The 24130-nt window shown below is 39.1% G+C and overlaps 1 long non-coding RNA gene across 1 annotated transcript in view; it reads right to left on the bottom strand.

The window, feature by feature from the left end:
• Positions 1-6413: 6413 nt before the first annotated feature.
• Positions 6414-24130, bottom strand: part of LOC134158328 (uncharacterized) — a 28502-nt gene continuing 10785 nt past the window's right edge. The window contains exon 3 of the long non-coding RNA XR_009962722.1: positions 6414-7831. This is a non-coding gene — a long non-coding RNA (uncharacterized LOC134158328). The remainder of the gene's footprint in view (positions 7832-24130) is intronic.

Raw genomic sequence — 24130 nt, 5'->3', positions numbered from 1 at the left:
AAGAGGTTGAACCTCTGAGAAACCTCTTGCAAAGTGACTAATGTAGCTGTCCTCAATTTGGCTGGCGAAGTGTTTTTGGCAGAAAGATAGGACATTTTCAAAGAAAAAGAAGTTGTCTTAAGAATACAGCAATGACAACTGTACTTGCTAACCAGCAATTTCAAGCATATCTAGATGCCAAAATTGTAGAAAGCTGCCTACATCAAGGCATTCTGAGGATCAAAAATGTCCATGGCAAACAATGTTCATTATAAGTACTCAATGCCTGTGCGAATTAGGGTACTTCTTCAACAAATGAATACCTAAATATAGATTTAAGAAGGTACGCTTGAAAAGCTCACCAGTTTACATTTATGTCAAACCTAATTCTGCCAGTCTTAATGAGGAGAGGTAGTAGCTGAATACATGAGTGATCTTATTAAATATATTTTGCTTTCAGTAGGAGTTATGCTCTTAGGATCAGGTCCAAAGATATTACAAAAGAAATATCAAAAAATATTTATTAAAGCAGGAGAGCATACAGAGGAGCATCCAAAGCTTGTATATTTGTAAACTGACATGCAAGGCAAATGAAAATAAATCTAATCCAACCCCAAAGGCAAAACTGGCTTTCTTATTGATACAACAAAAGCAATGACTAAGGAGCTGCTACTCTGGTCTTGCATTTCTAGAACATATATTTCTGAAAGCTTGACATTACTGAATTGCTCAGAAAATACTGAAAAACAGATCTTGCCAAGCAACAGTTTGCTGGAGTGGGTTTGGGTTTGATTTGGGGTTAGTTTTACTTATTTTTTTAATGTATTACTGATGAAATAAGCCTACATCAATGACCCTGCTATCTTGTAATCCTAGATGTGTTACCAGGCAACCATTACTTGCAACAGCACCTAGCTTGCCCCCCTCTAAAAATAACCCAAACCTCTTAAATCCTTCCACTCCATGCACTAATGGAAGTGGCATCTTTCTACTGCTAAATGCTTGTTCGGGTATTTCCTTAAAAATTTCAGAGTGACAAAATGTGGGTTATCCTTTCCTGAATGTGCTGCTCTTCAGTTCACTATGTGCTCAGTTAACGGCCTCTAACTGCATATACTTCTATTTTCATTCAGCTATATACTTCAAATAAGGCTGTATTTGGAAACTTCAGTCAATTATTTAGAATCTAGTAATAATGTCAACAAATGTAGTATGAGTCAAAAATTTATGATGATGACTATATAAAAAAATTTATCACAAGACAAATATACTTCTGTGTCTTCAATGCTGTACAGCTCTGAAACAGTAAATTAGAATCATAGAATCACAGAATGGTTTGGGTAGGAAGGGACCCTTAAAGCCCATCCAGTTCCAACCCCCCTGCCATGGGCAGGGACACCTTCCACTAGGCCAGAGTGCTCAAAGCCCCGTCCAACCTGGCCTTAAATGCTTCCAGGGATGGGGCACCTACAACTTCTCTGGGCAACCTGTTCCAGTGCCTTACCACCCCTCACAGTAAATAACTTCTTCCTAATACCTAATCTAAATCTACCTTCTTTCAGTTTAAATGATTACCCCTTGTCCTATCAATATCCCTGGTAAAATGTCTGTCTCCATCTTTCTTGTCAGCCCCTTCAGGTACAGGAAGGCTGCTATAATGTCTTTCCAGAGTCTTCCTTTCTCCAGGCTGAGCAACCCCAACTCTCTCAGCCTTTCTTCATGGGAGAGGTGCTCCAGCCCTCTGATCATTATTGTGGTTGAAATGCGTATGTATTGTTTATGAGGGATCACCAAAAGACACATATTTAGCATTTACATAGTGAAAAAATGACAGAGTAATGTTTTCTGTACATTTTCTTAAGGCAGATGTCATGTACTGATGAAATCCTGAATTTGATGAATTAAGACCAAGCATAAATTGAAAAAACTGCAGAAGTGTTAACTACTGACGCTAGAAGAAATAGTAAGTGGTAGTAAGCATCTTCTTGCTAATACAGGGAGTCCTATATAAAAGAAGAACTTTACAACAGAATCAAAGCCCTGCAGTTAATCACCTGTCATCTTAAATTTCTACAGATAAGCACTGAAATTAAATGCAGAGGACACAAAACCTATTCCAACTGGTCTTGACTGCGAGACTTTAGTCAGACTAGAAGGTGAGGTGTAAAAGACACTATCCATCAAAACCTGACAACCTGAAGCCACTGTGCAATTAGCAGCCACCAGCACAGTCTTTCTGATGGATTCCCAGCTAGTGATAAATCCAGCATAAGCAGAGAAAGTGCCACCTATGCTGGGCAAAAAAAAAAAAAAATCATAAGAGGAGAGTAACACCGCCATACATCATGTCTTTTGCACCCTGAGTTGAGCTTTTTCCAGGGAAGCATCCTTGGCTCTGTACCACTAGGAACTCTTTACCAGCATAATACAGGATTAACAACCAAAAGTTTTAAAATTAAGTATGAATATGGATCTTCATGCACTTGTGCAAGCCTGAACAGGGTATCCTATCACACTACATAATACTCTCAATGCTTGAGTCTCCCCCTGAATGATGCCTGAAAGGGTCAGTGGTGTCTTACAAAGCCAGAGACATTCCAAGCAACAAAGGTCCAGCAGCAGCAGCAGCTAGGGCATAAAAATGCACTCTGAAGCAAGGAATAGCAATGCAATAAGCAGAGTACTTGTACAAGCTTAAAAAATCTTCAAGACAGCAAACCTTCAGAGGCAGGTAGACATGTCAGTGGAATAGCAAACGGGAGATAAATGAATAATACTGTGCACTTGGAAGCCAATCTGCTTTATGGTATGTTTAAACTTCAAGGTAGATTTACCAACAAAGAACAAAGCTTTTGTTCTCTGAAGAAATTACACAGAAAAAACAAGAGAAATCACTAAGTACTCAAACCTGCAATTTTTAAACTGGTCTCAGTCAGTTTCACTCTTTTTTCCTCATTTAGAACATCTGTTAAGTGGAAGGGCTCCTCACATGGGCATAGACATGAGCAAAACGGAATGTTAAAAGGCTGGATTCAGCTTGGGAAGGTAAAAAAAAATGCTGTGAGAAGCAGAACTCTGCTGTGACTCTGTGGTACCATGAGAGATTACAGCTGGCTAGAAAAAAATAGTTTTGACTGCAACAGCCTGGCATCTGGAAAAAATCCACTAGCCCAGGAAGTGGAAAAATGAACAATGAGAAAAGATGTGCTTCTGCAGAATAAAAAAAAAACCTAAAAATATATTTAAAATGAGTAATTTTTTCAACAGCAGGGAGTATATTTCCTGAGATGTGATTTGGTGTCACTGAACTCAGTGACAGCTCCTGGTTCTGTTTACATTACTAAATGACCCCATGAAAGACTTCTGCTCTGATTTTCAATGAACCTGTGATAATATTGGCAGTGACTAGCAAGGCCAGTTCTAAGCATTTTGAAATTGGTTAGACTTGCTATCAGCTTAAAATGTCTTCAGACAATCCCTTTTGTCCTGAATTCTGAAATAAGTCATCACTGACATTATAGAATCATGAAGACAACATCAGGGAGGTATGTTCCTGATGGGTTTTATTCACGGTAATACCTTCCTAAAAATGTGAATTAGGGTATGCCAATTGTTATTAATGCAATCTCTGATGAAACAGAATTATTTAATTTGCCAACAGGAATACATTTATAAAATCTAATTGAGACAATGGTAGAACTATTCATAGTTACATTTTATGATAAAACACAGAAACTTGATTTTAAGTGTATTTCTGGCTGACTTGGAGTCATAGAATTTTATAAACCAGGGGTATGAAATCTAATATGCAATTATCCATTCAATTTGTCCATGGTAACACACAGAAAAACAAGGCATTTACAATACTGTCACAGATTATGTCAACCACACTAGCAGTTATACTGCAAATTAAGTAGTATAGATGAGAGAATAGCTGGAGAATGAAGACAGTGTTGCATCATGTTGAACTAAACTTTCTTAGCCTGTTACATGTATATTTTACAGTAAACCCAGGAAGCACAATTTGATGTTAGTCCCACATACCAAAATATAATCTAGCTATATTCAAGATCAAGCTGTGTCCTGTTTAGTTAAGGTATGACCCCGTCAGTTCTAAAACCAAGTGCAAATTATATGGTTTCTTGTACAATTGTGTACTACGGTTTGTATTTCCCTCTGGGAGAGAAGGGAGTATAAATTTCTGTAATGGAAATCTTCTTGTATCCTTCATCAGACAATCTGATATACCACCTCTAAGAACAGTAACTAATTTACAGTTAGAAGAAATTAAGTGCATGGTATGTACAAGTGTGTGTCCACACATGCACATACAAAATGTGCCGTGGAAACCTCTTTGCTAATCTAGTGTCTACCCAATTATCAGATTGAAGATCAACAGGATTCTTGCAAGAATATACATTCCCTGGGTTAGTAAATCCACCATGTAAATGAAACAATGTGTCTAATTTGTAAATTTCTAACACTATTTAAACAAACTCAAACATTATATTGCATATATGACACAGCAAAATGGTAACACTTAGTTTACTGAAATGTAATGCTACTTTGTCTCTCCCCAAGGTATTAAAACAGAAAAGTACTTGAGCATCTGCATGTTTTCTTGAAAAGTCTCACCTCTCCCTGACACTACAGCTCTATGGCTGGACTGCTACATTCAGATATTGAAGAGAAGGAATGATCTCTTTTTATTGGGCTTTGCATTACTTTTTCTTCTGTGACACATTTTGTTTTTTCTTGTTTTCTCCTTGTGACTTTTTCTAATGCCAAAATTAATAGGGGTCTTCATATTTAACTATTAAAAAATTCCTTTCCAGGTGGGTGGAAATCTGGCTTCCTTCTTTCCTTCTCATGTATTACCACCACTTGTGGTCAGATTCAATTTTTTTTTGGATAAATCTCAGCCATCCTCTCTTATTATGCCTCAGTAGCTGCATCTTACACCATCGACTCTTCTGTTCATGGTCAACAACAGAAGAGTTCACTTCGATCTCTTGTTTGAACTGACTCTGTATACTGCTTGAGGAACTGCTGTGTATATAGATACCATAGCAACTCTATTCCTTTGTTCTGTCCTTCATTAATGCTAAAACACAGGGCAGATTTTCATCTCTACACAACTCTTCCAAAAGTTTTAGATATGTATGTGAGTTTCAAGACTTCTACACAAACCACTCTGATAAATAGGTGTGAATGATTTTCAGTCAATTTTCAGTGCTTACAGCAAAACGTGTAAATTGTAAAAAGCATATAAATGGAATCCTGTAAATCACTATGAACGCTGTGGAAGACTGTGGATAAATTTTAAATAAAAGCTATTAAATAGTAAACCTGCTGATGTTTCTCGCAAAGAATCTCTACTTTGTTGCTGTGATACATGTTCAAATGCAAAAGTTTCAACATTTATGCATCTGTATCTAGGACACGTACGTAAACACATTCTTCTCTTGTCTTCTTCCAAATAAAATCTCAGTATTTATAACCCTATATAATATAAAATGTGAGTTCATTTTGCATCTTTTTGTCACTGTAAATCCAGTCTTTTTTATGAAAATCCAAAGCACGGTTTAACTAAGCCCATCTACTTGGCAAAGACAGGGGAGATGCTGCTGAGAGACCATGCCAGCTCAGAGGCAAAAGCCACACAGAAGTGTCACTACAATGTGTGGCCCTTGCTAATAGGTCTACATAGGTTTGGAGACTGACCTGCTATCTCTGCTAAATGTTCTTCATGCTAGGTTGTGTTTTGGTGTGGGAATACTCTAAGAAACTTGATTGTCCTTAGTAAAAAAGACAAAATAGCTCAGTTAAGCAGTCATGTGCTGTCTTTTGCCCTTCTCCCCCCCCCCCCCCCCCCCCCCCCCCCCCAAGGAACAAAAGAATAAAACTCCTCAGATCCATCTCAAGTTTTGTACTTTTCACCACACAAGCCATCAGCTAGCCCAAACAGACTGATAGTCTGGTATTTGTTAGATGCCCTGTATTTTTCTGAAAGGAGAAATAATAAGAAAGGATGCAAAAATGTGCACTTCCAAAATATCACACAGACACTAGGTCTCATTTTGCCCTGGAGCAATCCTACTGATTTTGCTAGCAGGGAATTTGGTTCCCCAAGTAATTCTCTCAGTCTCTCTAAAAGAGACAACACTAAGCATACCTGTCTGCTTCCTGGAGATGAAGGAATCTCTGGCACTGACATATAAAGAAGTACTCATAAAAATGGAAAGCCACATCCTCCTTGCTTCCAGGCACACAATCCTGTGAGGGCACACAGGTTGACAAAGTTTTAATTTATTAATGATAACTGTCCAAAAATAGACATATGACAAACTTCTTAATCTGTAAAAAGCACAATGTGCCATGAGCAGGAGAAGGAGGGAAACAAACAATAAAGAAAATGGAACTGGGCTTAAGGAGTGGCCAGGTTCAGTGTTTCTAAAAAATCAGACTGTAAATTGAGAAAAAAGAAAGGATCCAATTAATGGATCAAAGAACAAAAAGTCTAGCAGTAAATTAAAGAGATGACAAAGAAGTAAAAAATGGCAGTAGTGTTAATCATGTGCAGCTATGTGAGACTGTATGAGTTTGAGTGAGTGAAAACAAATAGTGAAGTAGAACAAGCTGAGAAGTCCAGCAGGACCGCTAGGAGGAACCCAGGGCTGGTAAAACACACAAAAGAACAGGTTTTGCTGTTGTTTTAATATCTTTTATTGCACAGGTGCTGGTTATAAATTAGTAATTTTGACTTCTCTGAAATCAAATTGATTAGAAGTGTTTTGCTGATCTTTTCCTCTCTAATCTCAGACCACTTAACCTTGTACTTAAAAATTATTAACTAGTGCTACATCCTGACTTCTTGCTCCTGGTCCAAGTTAGATCAGCTCATGCACTATGCTTGGCTTCGGCATTGCAGCATTCAAAGAACTGTAATCAGAAATGGGATAAATATTACAGTAGAACAAAAATAGCCATCCTAAGAGGGGCAAAATTTCAGGAGACCAGAGATCTGGCACTGGCTGTGTCTTCTGTTCTGAAACACAGTCAGATACAGAAGCGACTTATATGTTCTCCACTATGTTAATAGCAGTTATCACTCTTTTGCAGAGTTCTCAAACCGCTAAAATAAAGGAGTGTTCCACAGACTAGCATATCAAGAGCCCTTAGAAATGCAGAAGTAGTAGTTTAGGACAAACACACATCTATGAAATTGCTTTTCAATTTCAGAATTCAATAACTAAATACGATCATTCTAAACAGGCCCAGAATGCCTAACAACCATTCAATTTCAAAAGAAATGTTCCTAATTTCAAAACATCTCATTAACTGAATGTTGTCGCCATCAAGTTTCTGTTTACCTCATTCGACTGGCCTTATGAAACTATGAAATGGTTTCATAACTATTTTATTTTTATTTTTAGACTAATTTCATTAGTCTAAAATTGAATTAAGTCCTAGCGCCAAATCATGCTTTGAAGCACACAGATGGATCATATTCCTTTGGATCCTCACTTTGGAAAGAAAGCTTTGCACTGAATGGAATTCACATCTAATTGTTCTTTGTCAACATGGTTCATGACTCACCTGCACAGCTAGTTGAGGAATCTGTCGTGACTTTCTTCAAGATTCCCTGGTGTTCTGCTTCTCTTTCTCTAGGGGCTAGTTTCTTTCTAACTGTCCATGTACCACCCTATAAGAACTAAAAAAACCCAACCCAACCCAAAAGCAGCATGCAATAAGTCAAAAACCCTTTTCTCTTGTCCATTTCTTTTGTCTTTTCCAGTGGAGTCTGAGCTTTCAGCAGATGTGAAGGAGATGACTCTGTACAGTACACCAGCTATAGGCACTGGTAAGGAACAAGACAAACTGTTTTACAAGGAGACACGAGCCAGAAAAACAGCAGTGAGAAAACTCCATGCAGCTGTTTTAGCATTATTCCTAAACATATTAAATAATTCAGGCTTGTTTTGAGGCAGCTCAGCAAATTTGAGCAGAGGAAACATCAGAAAATGCTACTCAAAGCCTGGAGATCTGAAGGCATCATGTGAGCTATCAAGTGTACTAGAAAAAAGTCTCAGCACAATGAATTTGTTGAATACAGATGAGGTGTCTCTGCCTGGTGCTTTTCTCAAGAGGGCCCATAGAGGCCATTGTGTGGGTCCTCTGAGCCCCCCGGGGTGCTGATAGCTTCATCAAGAAGCAGGGCCAGAAGAGCACCCTGTGGAGCAGTTTGGGAAGGTGTCATTCTGAGAAATGGTGAAAACGTTTTGATTGTGCCAAATGGCAAACTATGTGACAAGATCAGCTTTCTCTGTAGCATGTTGGAGAATTATTCCTACGGTCTGGCCTGTGGTTTCTTACTGCTCTACCTGAATAGGACAGGAGGAAGAAACATCAGAAAAAAAAACCAAACAGCATGCAGAAATGCACCTACCTTTTCTTTTTTCTTGGTTTTTGGTTTTTGTTTTTTTTTTTTTCCAGTGGATCTTGCCTTATGGATTGTGTTGTTTGCCTTGGCTTAAAGAGAACAGATTGCCCTCTCCAGGATGTCTGTGTTGTCCCCATACCCTTCCTTAACAAGGATATCACAATGCTGACATCTTTCCTCCTTCTCCAAGGTCTTCAGGATATTCCCTGTCCTTCACAATATAGCTTTGGCCAGCCTGGCATCCAGTCCCAAACAATACCACCAATGTTGATAGACCTCAGGTCCTCTGAAACATTCCTGTGGCTGTGGCAAAGCTGCCTTTAATTCTTTCCTTTCCTTTACCTCCTTTCAATGTTTACACCCAGAGGCAATTCTGTTGGGCTTTCTGAGAGAGACTTAAGACTTCAATAAGATGTTCCCATTTTTGTATTTGCATTCTCACAAAGCTGGAGGACGAATATCTTGGAACACAACAGGAGTGGAAGTAGTTCATGGGAACATGATAGGCCCTCCGTGAACAGACCAGTGGTCTCTCTACTCTTGTTTCTGTTTCTGATCGTGGCAATAGGAAAGGTTGTCTAAGAAAAGCAGATGATGCTGAGCCCTTTCTGTAGTCCATTCCTGTGTAAGCTTAGGGGCACCTTCACATACTCTTAATCCAAACTGAGGTCACTGTTACCTCAAGGGAACAAAATTCAAAATGGTGAGCAAAAGCACCAATGCACAGCTGTGTGTTCAAGGGTCTGATGAGGTTCTCAGCATCTCTGGCCTCAGAGCTGTACCATAAATTCCTGCCTGCCATGACAAAGACATGTTCTGTCCTATCCTCAGCCCCTCCTCCATAAATGTTTCTTTCAAATGACCATAACTAATTCTACAGAGGTGGAAAACACAGCATAAAACAGCTGTCATCTCGTTTCCAACCATACAGCCTGGGTGAGTGCCCTGAGGGATGCGCACTTTGGGCAGGCACATGCATCCCCTCTGCACTATTTGGCAGCAGACCTGTCCCAGGGAGTTTTAGAGGATAACCAGGTATCCACTACTCACCCTGCGTCTGCATGCAGCAGACATTTGTTTCTACCTCCATTTCCAGTACTGCACAATGTTTGTAAGCCATGGTTAACCTGCTGTCAGTGTGGCAAACATAATAACGCTGTATGACAGCATGGCCATGTTCCAGAGTTTTCCCAGAGCAGGTGACAGGAGAGCAGCGAGTGAAGAAGGAAACACGTTTCTCTAGACACAGCCCTGGCAGACCTATGGTATGCACACTGTCCGAGCTCCTCTCTGCTCTCAAGTCACGTGCATGTCTTTCACAGAGGCCACCACTCACAGATGTAGATAACTAGCCACCCTGACTGAACAGGAGAGTGCTCAAGGGATGTAAATTTGGTTCAGGCTGTAAAGGGCCACGTAACTCTACTACAATGAAGAGCCTGTTTTTTCTAGCCAGAAATAAAGCTGATGCTACCTGCATCCAGAAATAAAGCTGATGCTACCTGCATCCAGAAATAAAGCTGATGCTACCTGCATCCAGAAATTGCTGACACACCTAAGAGGAATCACTGCTGAGAAGATAGCTGTAGCTTTCCAGTACTTCACATTTGATTTATGCTAATGGACATCACTGAAAGCCCTCTCACAGCCTGCTCAGCTTTCACATTCCTGGGAACATGAATACCTAGACTGTGATAACCCAGGAGTTTCCTTCTCATCTCTTGCATAGCAATCACCTCTCTGTTGGTATTGGGTATATTTGGCATACACTAGCCAGGTCTTTTCAGTCCTCTGAAAAGCAGTATCATGTTTCCCTTGGAAAACAGTATCATGTTTCTGACCTCTTGATGAAGCCAAAGTAGTGTAAAGAAGCAAGGCTGCAGAAGGTGTCCTTGGCTGCTGTTACATACATAAACACCTTTATGCCATGCACTTGGAAAGCTGACTGCAGCACCTTGACTTGTTAGAGTGAAATAGAAATATTACTTTCCCAAAGGACAACCACAATCCCCAGGATTTATATAGGTTTTCTTATCCTTATCCTTCATCTGAAAAAAAGGATCAAAATCTATCAGACAACTGCCTCTTATCGTGTCTGTTTTGTTCTATACCTAAAGAATGTGCAGCCCTTAAGGCTAGCAATGATAGCTATGCGTACAACTACCTCTGTTGGTTAAGAGACTGACCTTTGTTCTATTAATATTTATAGACTTAAATTTTTAATACACAACAATTCTGCATTATTGAATAGGTGACTTCCTGCATTTTAATGGTTATGGAGTAGGAGTGGGCTCTTTCTAGTTAATATTGCCATAATTTTTTCATGTTTAAATAAGAAGTTGTTACCTCTTAACTTCTTCAAATGACATATATGATATTTGTGGCAAATTTGCTTGGGGGATTTAGATTTACAGTTCATAAACATTTTCCGTAGCTGGAAATATTTAGTAAGTTTCTTTTTAAAGTTATTGAATCATTGTAACATCAATTTGGGACTACTTAATCAGTTTTGGAGGCAACTATATTCGTATTTGCAAAATTGATCTTCACATTTTAGAAGGTGCACATTGAAAAAATGTTCACATTCAAAATGTTCACTTGAGTTGGCATCTTGGACTAGATGTAGATTCAGGCTTCCCTTCATTTATTTTGAAATCAAGACGTTTGCTAAAGGCTTTAATAGCTGTATTGCAGAGAATTTGTATTTTGGAGGATAATGTGGTATTTCAGGACCTCTTAGGTGTTACATAAAAATATGAACCATCTGGCATAAGATGAGGCCAGGTAATTTCTTAGGAAAAAAAAACAAACTGTCACTACAGTCACTGACACTTTTTTTTTCTTGATCAACTGGGTGTTGTTAAGGTCTGGTTTGTGTGTTTATGTGATAATAGCACATATAGTGGTGGCAGAGTGTGTGAACAGTGAAGAAGAGTTTCTCTGGAACAGCAGATCTGGACTGTTTCATCTTCAGGTGCGTCAGAATGTTCACAGTGTCACTCACATGGGTTGTTAGTGTGTTAAGAAGTACCTCGCTTTTCAAGTAATGGAGTGAATCCAATGAATTTTCATTGAAGAAGAAATGGATATTCCATATGAACACAGGAATCACAATCTAGTCTAGTAACATCTAGTATAATTTTCTCAGATTGGCTTTTAATATAAAATTTGTACTGCATAAGACTTAGTCATGTCAAGGTTTTTGGTCTCAAAAATATGAATATGATTTGAATTAGGGTTATTTAGATTATTTTAATGGTGCAATACTCAACTTGAAAAAGTTGTACAAAACCAAACCCCATTTCCAATATCTGCTTTCTTTAACATCATTTTTTTTGTTTGTAAATTTTGAGTAGAAATAAGTCCATCTCATCTTATTGTTGGAATATAGTTATGCCTGTGAGCCAAGGATTCAGCTGATAGATTTGCCACCATAATTCTTTATTTGCAGGATATAATGGCTCTATTTACCCACAATGAATGTAAAGAAAGATCTAATTCTTGCAATCTGTGCAGAAGAGTTGGTGTTGCTTTGACAGCATCTTACACTAATTGGAGCAAATTGGTCACATGTATGTTTATGAGGTATATTTCAATATTCAAAGTGGTCAAGAATGGCCAATAATTTATAACTGTATATTCTGTATTTGGATCATGGTACCATCTCAGAAGGGGTGTCACAAAAGATTTCTCCAGTTTTAGAGAAGAAATGTTTACTGAGGAATTTGGAAACAGGACAACTCAAACAGTTTCGTTACCTATCCTGTGATGTATCTACAATCTGTGACAGTCAGATGAATATACGTGCACACAGTGGCTGAAAGAGCTCATAAACATTTTATGGCACTCAATGAAAGGGATTATATTATTTTAGATTCGTTCATGTTGTTATTCTCGTGTTGATTTCACTGAAAAAAATGTTTTGCAGTAGACAATTGGGCAATTAAATGTGTTCTTAAATCAAAATAACAAATATCACTAGCCCAGTCATGCTATACTTAAAGCAATTATGATTAGTAATAAAATATTTAGGATGCAATGTTTCCTTTTGAGCTCTGATTTCACAATTCCTCAAATCCATCCCATTCTGTAAGGCTCAATTTATTTTCATTTTTTATCTTCACTTGCAAATGAATATTCTGGTTTCCCTTTGAACGTGAATCAATTGAATAACCTAATCAAAGAGCAGAGATTTCTGTATATATAGAGTATAATAAATGTATGCCACCTGAAAAAGTGTACCAAAGCAGAGTAACACTCCAAGACAGGCACTGTTATATTTCATATCTGGACACTATACAAAATAGCAAGAAGCGCACTCTCATTGGACAGTGCTGTAAAACACATACTGGCCAATAATGTTATTTCCTTGCATCTTCAAAAATGCAGGCTGGCAAGCTCTCCTGGGATGTCATTAACAGCTTGTCAGCTGGGGGCATTTACAAATAAAAGTTTCTTTAGCTATTTACCTTTGCCAACATCGGTAATTCCCACATCTAGGACAAAAGAGGGTCTGGTAATGGACATGGAGGAGGAACATGCACTGATTCATGGTGCAAGCAGCCGCATCAAAACACAGACTTTTGGATGGGTTTAACTTCCATGTCAACAGCCAAGCAAAAGCCAAGTTTTCAGTAGCAGTCAGTAGCTCATGGCTCCTGCAGTCATGCTATGGGGAGATTTTCAGAAATATTCAGGCACCGGCTTCTCTGAAAAATCCATTTACTGCTTTAGGTACTAGAAACAGCTGCAGTCATCTAATGAGCTGCCCCTTACAGACATTTCTGAGCCTTGGGGAACAGCTTCTTGGAGGCACTGCCTTATTCTGCCATTCCTGTGCCATTATTTTCACTTACCCCTTACCTCAAAAGCCTTTGCTGCCAGTGCTTTACTGCTGTCACAGCTCGTTCCTGTTTCAGCTGTAAGTGTGAACTATTTTATTTTATGCCTGCCCAGCAGAGTGGCATTTCCTTCCTGCTTGAATCCTCTGGGCACGACTCCAATGCAAGGAACGTCTGTTTGCAGATTGCCCTAGTGCTGGGAGACAATGATATATGACCTTTCACAATATTGGGTGAAGTATTGACGAAAGCCATTGATCCCATTTTTGAGTGACTGTCTCACCCAGCAAGACAAGAGAAATAAAAGATCTGGCAGTGTCTGCAAAAGCCTGTGCCTGTTTGCAGACATCAAAGCTTTTTTAGTGTTTTTTGTTGACCTTTGGCCTCGACAAGGTTAACGGGTACCGTAATATTGCTGATGTGTTATTTTTGTGTAGTTTGTTTATTCTGTATTTTTATTTTTTTAAGAGCCTTCTTCTGTTGAAATAATTTGTTTGTTTGCTTATTTTGGTTTGGGATAGACAAGAGACAATTGGATATCATGTAAACTTTTACTTGTATGAGCAGCCCTTAATAAACGGGCTACTGCTCCCCAAGGTAGGAAAGATTTTTGCAGATGAGACAACCTGCAAGTATATATTACATATACAATTTTCTGTTTCGGAAGAAGATCTTCTATTTTTTTAATGGGTAACCACCTATAGGAATCAGCTATTATTTCTTTCTGCTGTTTTATTTGTTTTCTTGTCATTAACACAAAACTAAGACTGTCTTCCAAAGAGGAAGTGGCAAAAAACATATCACCTTGTAAGTTAGCTTTTAATACTTTCAGACTTACAGCTGTAACATATGGTGTTAACTGAAAATAAATGTTCCATAAAATTGTTTTCATTTTTTTTTCAAGCTGCGCCGCATATATGTACCGGTAGCATCATAGTGGGTTAGTGAGGTTACGTAATGGCAACCTATTTCTGAAGGAGCACGTGGATTTAGCATGCATGCATGCTAAGGTGGGGTGTGGAGATGATGGCCTTGACAGCTGAATCCATGTTAAAATGGAAAAATAACTGTATTTCATTCTTAGACCTGCAAAGCCAAACAGATCTCTGGTATCACTTGGGCAGGGAGATGCACATCAGAACAGGTTGCTGTGAGGATGCAACAAAGAGTTTAAACATATATTTTCAGTTAGAAAACATAGCAGCTGAGGAGATGGCTGAGAAATTTGAGCATCAGTTCTGCAAAAATCCTGAATGTTGTGAAAATGCTTTCATACTGAAGCCGAACAAACTAATCAACACTGATTCTGTGCAAGAGTTTTCCCATGCAGGAGATGCTCAGCTACCCAATATACTCCATCTCCCAAAGGATAATTCTGCTTTCCTTCTTATCCATACTGCTTAGTAACGCTATACTGCTTAAGAGACATGCTGTACAGCATTTCTCCATTAACAAATCAAAACATACCACATTTCATTTCTTTTTCCCCTTTAAGATTTAAAATTTACATATTTAGGATGGTATGAGAAATCCTTCTTTGTTAAGGTCAGCACCTTCACAGTCAGCCTTCAAAAACCACTTCCCTTAGCCTTCCTGGATAATGCTGTGCTCATTGTTCCCCTTGCCAATATGTCAGACTGCAAACCATTCCTTGGGTTACCTGAGGTAAATCAGTCCCCCCTTTGTGTCCAGTCAGCATTTCCCATTAGCCTCATCGTTAGGCTCCCTGCTCCTGATTATTGTTGATTAGGTGATAACAATGACAAATTAAAACGTTTTAAGGGGTGAAGCACATCTCACTGGAGTCCCACTTTTTCATAATTCTCCACTTTTAAAACAAATCCAAGCCAGTCTCCCACCGAAATCCCACCATTTGAACATTCACGTCTGGAAGTAAGCCATGAACAAGCACAGCCAGGTCCATATAGAAACGTTATAATCTATACTCTCCCCTCTCCTGCTATTGCCCCCTAATGCTTAACAAAACAGGCATGACAGAAATGAACAGCAAGTTAATCAAGTTTCTCTGGTTTAGTAAATGCACAGTCATGTTTTACTTATTTCCTAGTCACTGAAGTGTTAAACAGGAATTTGGGACTCCTCTGTCCCTGAAATCCCTGGGTTTTACCCTTGTTGATGAAAGAGAAACATGATACAAGCATAGTCGAAGCCAAGCCTCCCCAGCCAGGACACATCTCGGGTTTCTCACTACAGAGCTCTGGCTCCAGAGCAAAGCCTAGATTTACCCATTCTGTCACCTGCAATGCTTAAGCAGCACCAGCCCATGCAACCTGGGGACTTTATAAAAGCTGATCACACTGGCAACCTGTCCTCCTTGGGCTTCCAGGCTTCCACTCACCTCTGCAGAAGAAGAAGGAAAGAGATTCCCTGCGTAGGCACCTCCACGTTCAATGAACTTGTCACCTCTCACATCACTGTCAGGGAAATATGCTGGCATCAAATACACAGAAATGGAAGAAAAAGCCTTTCTCTGCTGGACAAATCAAGTCTGACAATTGTCTTGTGGTGGATGCCAGAGAGATTCTGAAAAATTTGGCAGAAAAGCCAGCTTTTGCTAGGTGAGAATCTGCCTACATAGGATTTATGCAAACATTTCCTCACTTGGTCTGTAACCACCCCTTCGCAGCTAAGCCGTTCAGCATTATCGCCAATTCTTTACATAGTTCTAAGTTTAAAATACTAGCACTGCCTAAAATAAGAGGAATTTCAATTACAGTGCTCTCTGAAATGAAAGAGGTGGAAGCCAGTTTGACAATTTAAGCTGATAGCTGAGATACTGCCACGCCAGCATTTTTGGCATCTGGCCTAGGGAGGAAGTAACTAGAGGAAGGGAAGGGACAAAGAGAAAGAAAGAATAAAGGATGGTGAGTGTGATCCAGTCCACCTAATATAATGACATATATTCCCTATAAAGAGAGCTTTATAGTCAGTGGAAAAAGAACTGCACTTTTCAAATGCTACTGAGGGCATTCTTATCCACTAAACAGAAGCACCTCTTCCTCTTTATTGACAGCATAGGGAACTTAGGTGTTTTTAGGTAGCAATGAAGCACTGAGTCTTCCTCAGAGAGTACAAAGAGACTGTGGAAAATATCAAGATACTTTTGTTCACTTGGAGTGTGTCCTCCTGGTGCTCTTCTGAGAACTGGCACCCACTGGAGAAGAGCATACTGTTGAGGGATCACAAAACTTGACTTGGGATGGTGTGGGAAGAAACCAGACTAGAGCTGCAAGAAAGCCCTGGAGGGGACACTGATTTACACCTACTCAGAACAAGTACTTCAGAGCTGGTGTTAATAACAGGCTAAATTATTCATAGCAACCAGTCTATGGGAGTCGTTGGCAGGTCAGAAATTGTGCATAATGGCAGTTGCAAATAGAACTGTGAGACCAGAATGATGATGCTCTACAAAAAACCAAACCAAACTAAACAAAATCTCAACAGATCAGAGTTGAGGAGCCCAAGGTTTCAGTCCCTAGCTTCCAGCTGAAGTAACATTGCCAGCCACATTGGGAGCAAGTTGTACCCAGCACTCAGTTGTACCACTGATATAGGTGCTCAGAGAATGTGATCAAAAGGATTATATTTACTATGATGAAAACAATCAAGCCTGCAGGTCAGAAATGTAATGAAGGATAGTACCTGCTGAGCCAGAAATGACTACCTTGGCTGGCAGCTGATATAAAGGGCGGCTTCTAAGTCTACATGCAGGAAAGGTAAAACTCAGGTAGGAAATAGGTATTTCTGCATACACGCACATACTGAAAGCACCAGTGTGTGAAAATTGATTCTTCATCCAAGCAGGGCCAGCACAAGATCAGGCATACAAGAGAACAATGTTAGCATCAGCAAACCCTCTTTCCTGGGTGCAGGTATGAATTGCTGAATTAGGCACTGGAGAGAACAGCTTTGAAGAGATCCAAAACATCATCTCAAATTGAAGCAAAAGCTGTGCTCTCAGACTGAAATAAGTATTCTGCTGCAGGGAGGGGTGTACAGGGGTATCAAACATTCTGAAAGTCACTAAGGCACAAAACTTGTAGTCATTGCTTGGCTGCCTAAGCACCACATGAATGTAGCTAAAGCAGGGACAGACAAAAGCTGAGGAACAAGGAAGTATATGAAAGCCAGCACACTCCAAATCAGTATTTACCTCACAGTTACACCAAATCTAGCAGAACATTATGGAAAATCTAGAATGCCAGGCAGCATTACTGTTCAAAACAAGGAGGTTTGTCTTATCATACTTGATATGTCAAGCTCGCCACTCAGGGCAAATAGCCCTGTGGAAACAAATGGGAAAGCAGCAAAATATGCCCAGGCAAGACCATATTTGTAAATGCATCAAGCAACTTTTGTCTGAAGCTGAGGGAAACATTTTGCCACACAACTCAAACTGGCCAATGTAAAGAACTATTAATAACTGCAAAACATGCAATTTAGAAAGCTAAATAAGAATCACTTATGGATTGTACTGTCAAGACCAACTTATTCAGGGCCAAGACGACAAACAGAAATCATCTGCAACTGATCTGCAAGATGATGGGGAGGGGCAGAGTGCAGCAGTGGTTCCAGATTTATTATACTCTGTTGACATAGACTTCTCATTTCCAATATGCAAGAATTAGAGAGGTAACAGAAGGCACTGAAGCTTCTCTGGCCAAGCTGTAAAGATTGCCAAGCACCAGCTGTGGTCTGGTCTTCCAGTCCTTTAAACAAATGGCCACAGCTAATGCAGCAAGTTGTCGTAGTATTCAATGCTTTCTTTGTGGCTAAGAGGTGATGTGTCCCTTCTGGAATTAAAATGTCCCAAAAGAAACTGGCCTGTGGAAGAAAGGCTCATATGTAATGTCTAGAGAAAGAGGGTTTGCTTGTCAACTCATTTAAATGTCAAGTATTCAGACAAGGTATGTGATAACATAGAGTATCTTTCAAACCATCAGTTTTCTCCAGTAATGCCCTGGTTTCCCTCTGTGATACCAAACATGCTGCAGTTCCTGTGCAGATGGTGTAATTGTGCTTCATTGATGAAAACACCATGGGTAAATGGTTGGTTCTTCTGGAATGGCCATGGCTCTCTCTCTCTGTTCTCCCTCACATTTCTTGGGCATTAAAATCCTGGGAAATGTCTGTTTACCTAGTGGGTGCTTGTTAAAAAAGAAACCTATATGCATGCTATATACCGCGGACATCAGTGCCATGACAAAAAAAAAACATCCAAACTTAAAATGTAAACTCAGTGAAGGCAGCTGCCCACAGAAACGTGCCATGCCTCTGCAAGCCTCGGTGCTTCTGTGGACTATAAAAGGCTATGCAGTTCACAGTGACTTCCCCTGCTGCCTTCATCATTACTGTCTCCTCCTGCAATTTCTCTCTGACATTTTTTAAGAAGAATTAATCTCCCTGAGCACCTTCCCTTCTTTTTACAAATGTGGATCTTCAGATTCGGTTTTAGCAAGCTGTGCAGTGTGCAGAAGTTCTGTATCGTTACCATAATTTGAATCACTGGACTAGTGATTTAATACTTTAAAGTAAACCTCTACACACCTACAATCAGCAAATGCACATTTAGGAATAAAAATTGTTTCAAAGTGCCACCAACTGTTGTTTTTGCAAACTGCAATTCAAATAATGTGTTTTTTAACTGCTTCTACTGGACATTGTAACATTTTCTCGTGTAGCACACAGCTTACAAGAACAAGCCTACATTATCCTTTTCCCAAGCTAGACAAGCAGAAAATCCCATTATAGTATCTCCCCTATGGCGAGATTTCAAAGGCAACATAATACCATATACCAGGCACACATTTCTGTTGTTTGTAAAGTATATTTTTTTTCTCAGATTTGTCTGTTTTAATGACAATCTGGTTTACAAAGATTTCCAGAAGCCTCCAAAATTATCTGACACAACCAAGCAGTAAAAGTTTGGTTTGTTTTTCAAATGTCTCCTATTGATGCTGTGTGAGTTCCTAAGCATTAACTATGTGCTGACAATACCATGCTCCAGTGCTCAGCTTTTACCTCCTCCAGATTTTAATTTTCACTTTTCTCAAACTTTGCTTTCCTCAGTTCCCTCACCTATTTTGATTTCTCCTGAATCAGACAGGTCTCCCCACAAGAAGAAACTCTTCTGTGATCCACTGACAGTGAGCAAAGAAACAGGATCATAAAGTGTACCAGAAAGGCATAATGGTACAGATCTGTTGGTGCCACAGACAGGACAAATAATCACAGAAGTATGTCAGTCTGCATTGTGCATTAGTAATACAGTGGGAGACAGTCTTCCAGGAGACTGAATGGTTACAATTCCTGGTGATCTGATTTCCATAAATTGCAGCTCTAAATCAATTTTGTTTGCTTGCTGTGATCATATGACATGCATCGGCTGTTAAATAAATCAATGTGACCCCAAAGATTCCTTGGCTTAACACCTTATTATTTTGTGGCTATAGGCTGATTAGGCATTTAAATAATTTCCTGTGATAGCATCTGTATTATTTGAATATGCCAGATTGTGAACACAAACCTTTAGAATTCTCCAGTGCTTTATTTGCCAGCAATAACAATAATTAAAATAACAACAGTCCTCCCTTGCTTTTGTTGATACCATTTAACTGTCCAGAGGACAAAGTAGGGATTTTTGTGGTTCAAAATGAAAAGTGTTCGTCAAGGTCTGGGTTATTCAGCTATCGACTGGTGGAAGCATTCATTTTGAAGAACAGTAAGTTACTCCAGTGTTCTTAGTCCAAATTGATCCAACAGAATGAGGCCCCCTTTGATGTCTGAATTCCTCCACAATTATTCTTTCAAAACTACAGCTCTGAGCCCCCCTATAGATGTAGAGTGTAATCAGTGCTGATTGATTTCTGAGTGTGTGCATGGTAGAACAGAGAAATAATGCAGTGACAGGACAGGATGCAAAGTTGAGGAACATCGTAGGCATGTGTCAAGGAAACCTTTCATAAGAGGAATAGAGTGCAAAAAAGCCAGTGAGGAGAAAGAATGAAAGGTAGAGCTGAAAGGTGAAACAAGGAGATTGTAGCTTAGAGGACACCGTCAGCCTGCTGACTGGGGGAGGGAGGAGTTTTCAGCAAAACAGCACATGGCTAAATGGAGATGAAAGTGAAGAGGGTGCAGATTTACAGAAGTTCCTAATCACACGGCAAGAAATCTGCTAAGTTTTCTGTTCTGACAGATGAGGAACCCAAAGCAGCACATACTGACAAAACACTAGACATCTGAGCTGTGTGCCAGTTCCTTTTACTTAAAAAAGTTTCAAAAGAAAAAGCTTAATAATTTGCTTAAGAAAAACACTGACTTATGCCCACGATTTTCCTTGTAAGAGGAATTCTGATTTTTAAGATTATCTCAAAGGTTTGAAATATTTTCTGACTGTTTCAAATGAATAGAAATATCTAGATCCTCAAAGCTGCCAGTGCCTTGTTGGTAAATGGCTTTATCACTGAACTTCCCGGTATAAGAAAAACAAAACAAACCAGTAAGAAATGCCTTTATTTCCATTTACTGTTTTACAAGTAACTATGTTATTATTAGCTAGATAAATCTCAAGTGCTGCACAACATGACTCCCCACTTTTGACTGGTCTTACAAGCGTAGTTTTGACTGCAAACCATCAATGATAGCCATCACCACATGAAAGTATTACATTAAATAAAAATAAGGCTGGATTTTGCAACTGGCATTGAAAAAGCAATGGAGAGCAGAACAACAGTTGTCAAACAAAACAAAACCTTGCAAATTTTCAGTGTAAAATATCAGGTTTCTATGGCCCACACTGGTGAGGCTCTGCAGATTTGTTTTCCTTTCCAGTCTAGATCTAGGAAAACCTAATTAATTAAAGTACTCTTCTGGTGGCAATTTAGGTGACAACATATAAAGAGTATATCCTTTTCCATAATGAGGAATAAATCTGAGTGTTGTAGAGCTGTAGCCAAAGCTTACTGCCCATATTTAACATAGGCTTATAAAAAATACATATTTTCAATTTTCCTTGTCCCTAATCAATTGCTTCAGCATCCTTTTCTCACAGTGTTTTCAAGATGTACATGTCTCACCATTTCATTAATACATTGTTGAATAGCAGGGCTTCATTTTGTAACAAATTAGCATTCTGTAGTGTGCAATATGGAGTTGAATCTCATTTCCATTAAGATCCTTTATACCATTCTGACAAAAGAGAATGTTTTATAAGGAAAATTTTATATATGCTGCAAATATTTAGTTGCAGAGGGAACTAGGCTAAGGCAGCCTCCCTGTTTTTTTCTGCAGCAGAGAGACACATGTAGCATCAAATCCTCTATCCTGCGTTGGTACAGTCTATAATGCTTTTAACAGTACTCATCAGCATAGACCAGGCTGTCCGCATGTATTGATGGCTGAATGTTCACCCCCAAATTCCTCTTATCAAAGAGACACTGTGAGTCTTTTATTCTCATTAATGAGGGACCAGAGAGGGTGAACAGGTTTGGGATTTTGTTGAGACTCCCATACCACAAAAATGCATTTTGCGCCATAGAGTCATGTCAATCAATCATCAGAGAGGTGGTTATCAGAGAGAAGCTGAACTCAAATGTGCAGGCTAATTTCTAAGCCTAAAAAAAGACTCAAATTTCTGACTTGCCTGAAACAACTGAAGTAATTCCCTGTTCTTTCCTTAGCTATGATTGTTACAAACCCACTCCTACTGAAGTGGTCAGGTGTCCTTTAAACCTCATATTAATTTCAAAGTACAAACCTCTTCATTTAACATTCCTTGTGAGTATTTGAGGAGGGAATAAATATCCTTCTGCTTTTCAGAAAAATGCCTCTGCAATTGAACCTTTTATTAAATTCTTAAATTATTAAGAGCTGTCCTGTCATACAAATACTCTATTAGCATGAAAAAAAAGAAAAGAAGCCACTCAGTGTTCCTGCTAAGTGAAAATTCTTATGAAGACCAGAGGATCCACAGGGTTTGCCCAGTACAGAAGCAATCTTTATCAAATTGTACTGGATAACTAAGAGGTACAGCAATAATAGTAGCAGAAATCCAAAACTTCACTTTTATATGTGCGAAGGCAAAACTTTGCCTTGATCAATAAACAGATTTGCTTCAGTCCACCAATTTTGCTCTCGAGTACATTGTATGCCCCCTTTAACCACACACAGACTGGTGAAACGCTGCTGTTTCCTGACGGCCTTTTCCACATTCCTGTCAATCCCCCATATCTCTCACTTCATTAGTCTGATTCCTATTTTCTCTAATTCCTGTCATTTTACAACAGTTCATTCTGAAAACCAAACAGCACACTGCCAGAATCAGGTCACACTTATTTTGCTAACACCTGGCGCTGGGCAGTGGCACGACAGGGCAGGGCCCAAATGCTGCTGGGATTTTAACCCAAATGGTGATTCTCCCCATTCCCACCCATATACAGTACTTAAAGTGACAAGTCTATATCAAGGCTGACAAAATGTTTATTGGCCTGATAGCTAAAGCTGCCTTTCCAAAATTCAGTCATTGCTATTTATTAATCCCTAGTGGCTATGTCCAGAGGTCCTGTTGCATTAGTGCATGGAAACATAATGCAAAGAAATGCCATCTGGAGAAGGATCCTCTGGAAGTTATCTAGCCTGACCTTCTCTGGAGAGCAGGCCTGTACCAGCACTAGGTCAGGTGAGCCTGTGGCTTTGCCTTGCCAATGCAGCAGAGGTAGATGCAGCTTCTCTTTGAAATTCGCCTCCTACTTTGTTTCCACTTATTAGTTTATCAAATGGTAGAGTACATCTGCAATTTACTAGTGAAGAACTATGTCACATATGTATATTTTAAAATCAAATGTGTAGCTCTGATTTTATACTAGTCCTCTTTTGTGTTTATCCTAGAAGCAAAACAGCTTAAGAGCTTCACTGTTCTCAAGGTATACTGTTTTCCAAATGTATTGTAAGAAACCTCCTGACTGCAATTTCCCATTACTTCTTATACTAACCACAATAGATTCTTCTCTCACTTCTTGTGATTGCCTTTCATATATATCTGTATCATCACATATACACATATATCCATATATTGGGGTACATATTATATCATATATATAATTATATATGTATCAATATAGAAAATATACATATATAATACATGTGCAGATCATATAAATCTGATATCTATCTCTATATTTTTTTAGTTTTCTTACACTAACTTCAAGTAATGTAAGGGAAAAAAATTAGGAGAATGGTGTAGGAAAAACTAACAAGACTGAGAACTCAAATACCACAAAAATTAGGAATGGGGATACAAAGATTTGAAGACAGCAAGTCTGGTTTACCTTCAGAAAGAGATTGAGAAGAAAGCTTGATTGCAGGCTATTCAACTGCAGGCTACAGAGAACTATATTGGCAGAAGTCATTTTATAGCAGATACTCTTTAACTGAACAGACAAAAGCATGGCAGGACCACCTGTTGAGCACTGAAGGCATCCAAGTTCATGTTGAAAAGAAGATGGACATTTTTATCAGAGGAAGCAATTTACCAGTGGAGTACATTAAAAAGAGAGATTAAAAAGTGGGAGAATGAGTTGGGATAGGTTAGCACTTGAAAGTGTGACCCGCTGAAGACAGGTGCTGCTCTTGTGTCCCTGAGGATTTCTCTGCTTTTCTTCCAGCTATATCATCTAGGTAGATAAAATATATTTCCTTCCTCCCTCCTCCATGGCCTGATTTTCACTCCAGTCACAAATGCTTGAGTCAGAACAATGCTGGTGGAACTGTGTGGTAGAAACTCTTAACACTCCTTGGGTCTTTAAAAATCTGTTACTTGACCAATGATTACAAGAAGCCTCAGATGGGT

This window comes from Pezoporus occidentalis, unplaced genomic scaffold (genome assembly GCF_034315485.1).
Source record: "Pezoporus occidentalis ecotype Australia unplaced genomic scaffold, CSIRO_AGI_Poc_V1 ctg13, whole genome shotgun sequence".
Taxonomy (NCBI): Eukaryota; Metazoa; Chordata; class Aves; order Psittaciformes; family Psittacidae; genus Pezoporus; species Pezoporus occidentalis.
The sequence above is the reverse complement of the archived record's forward strand: the minus strand, read 5'-3'. Positions and strand labels throughout refer to the sequence as shown.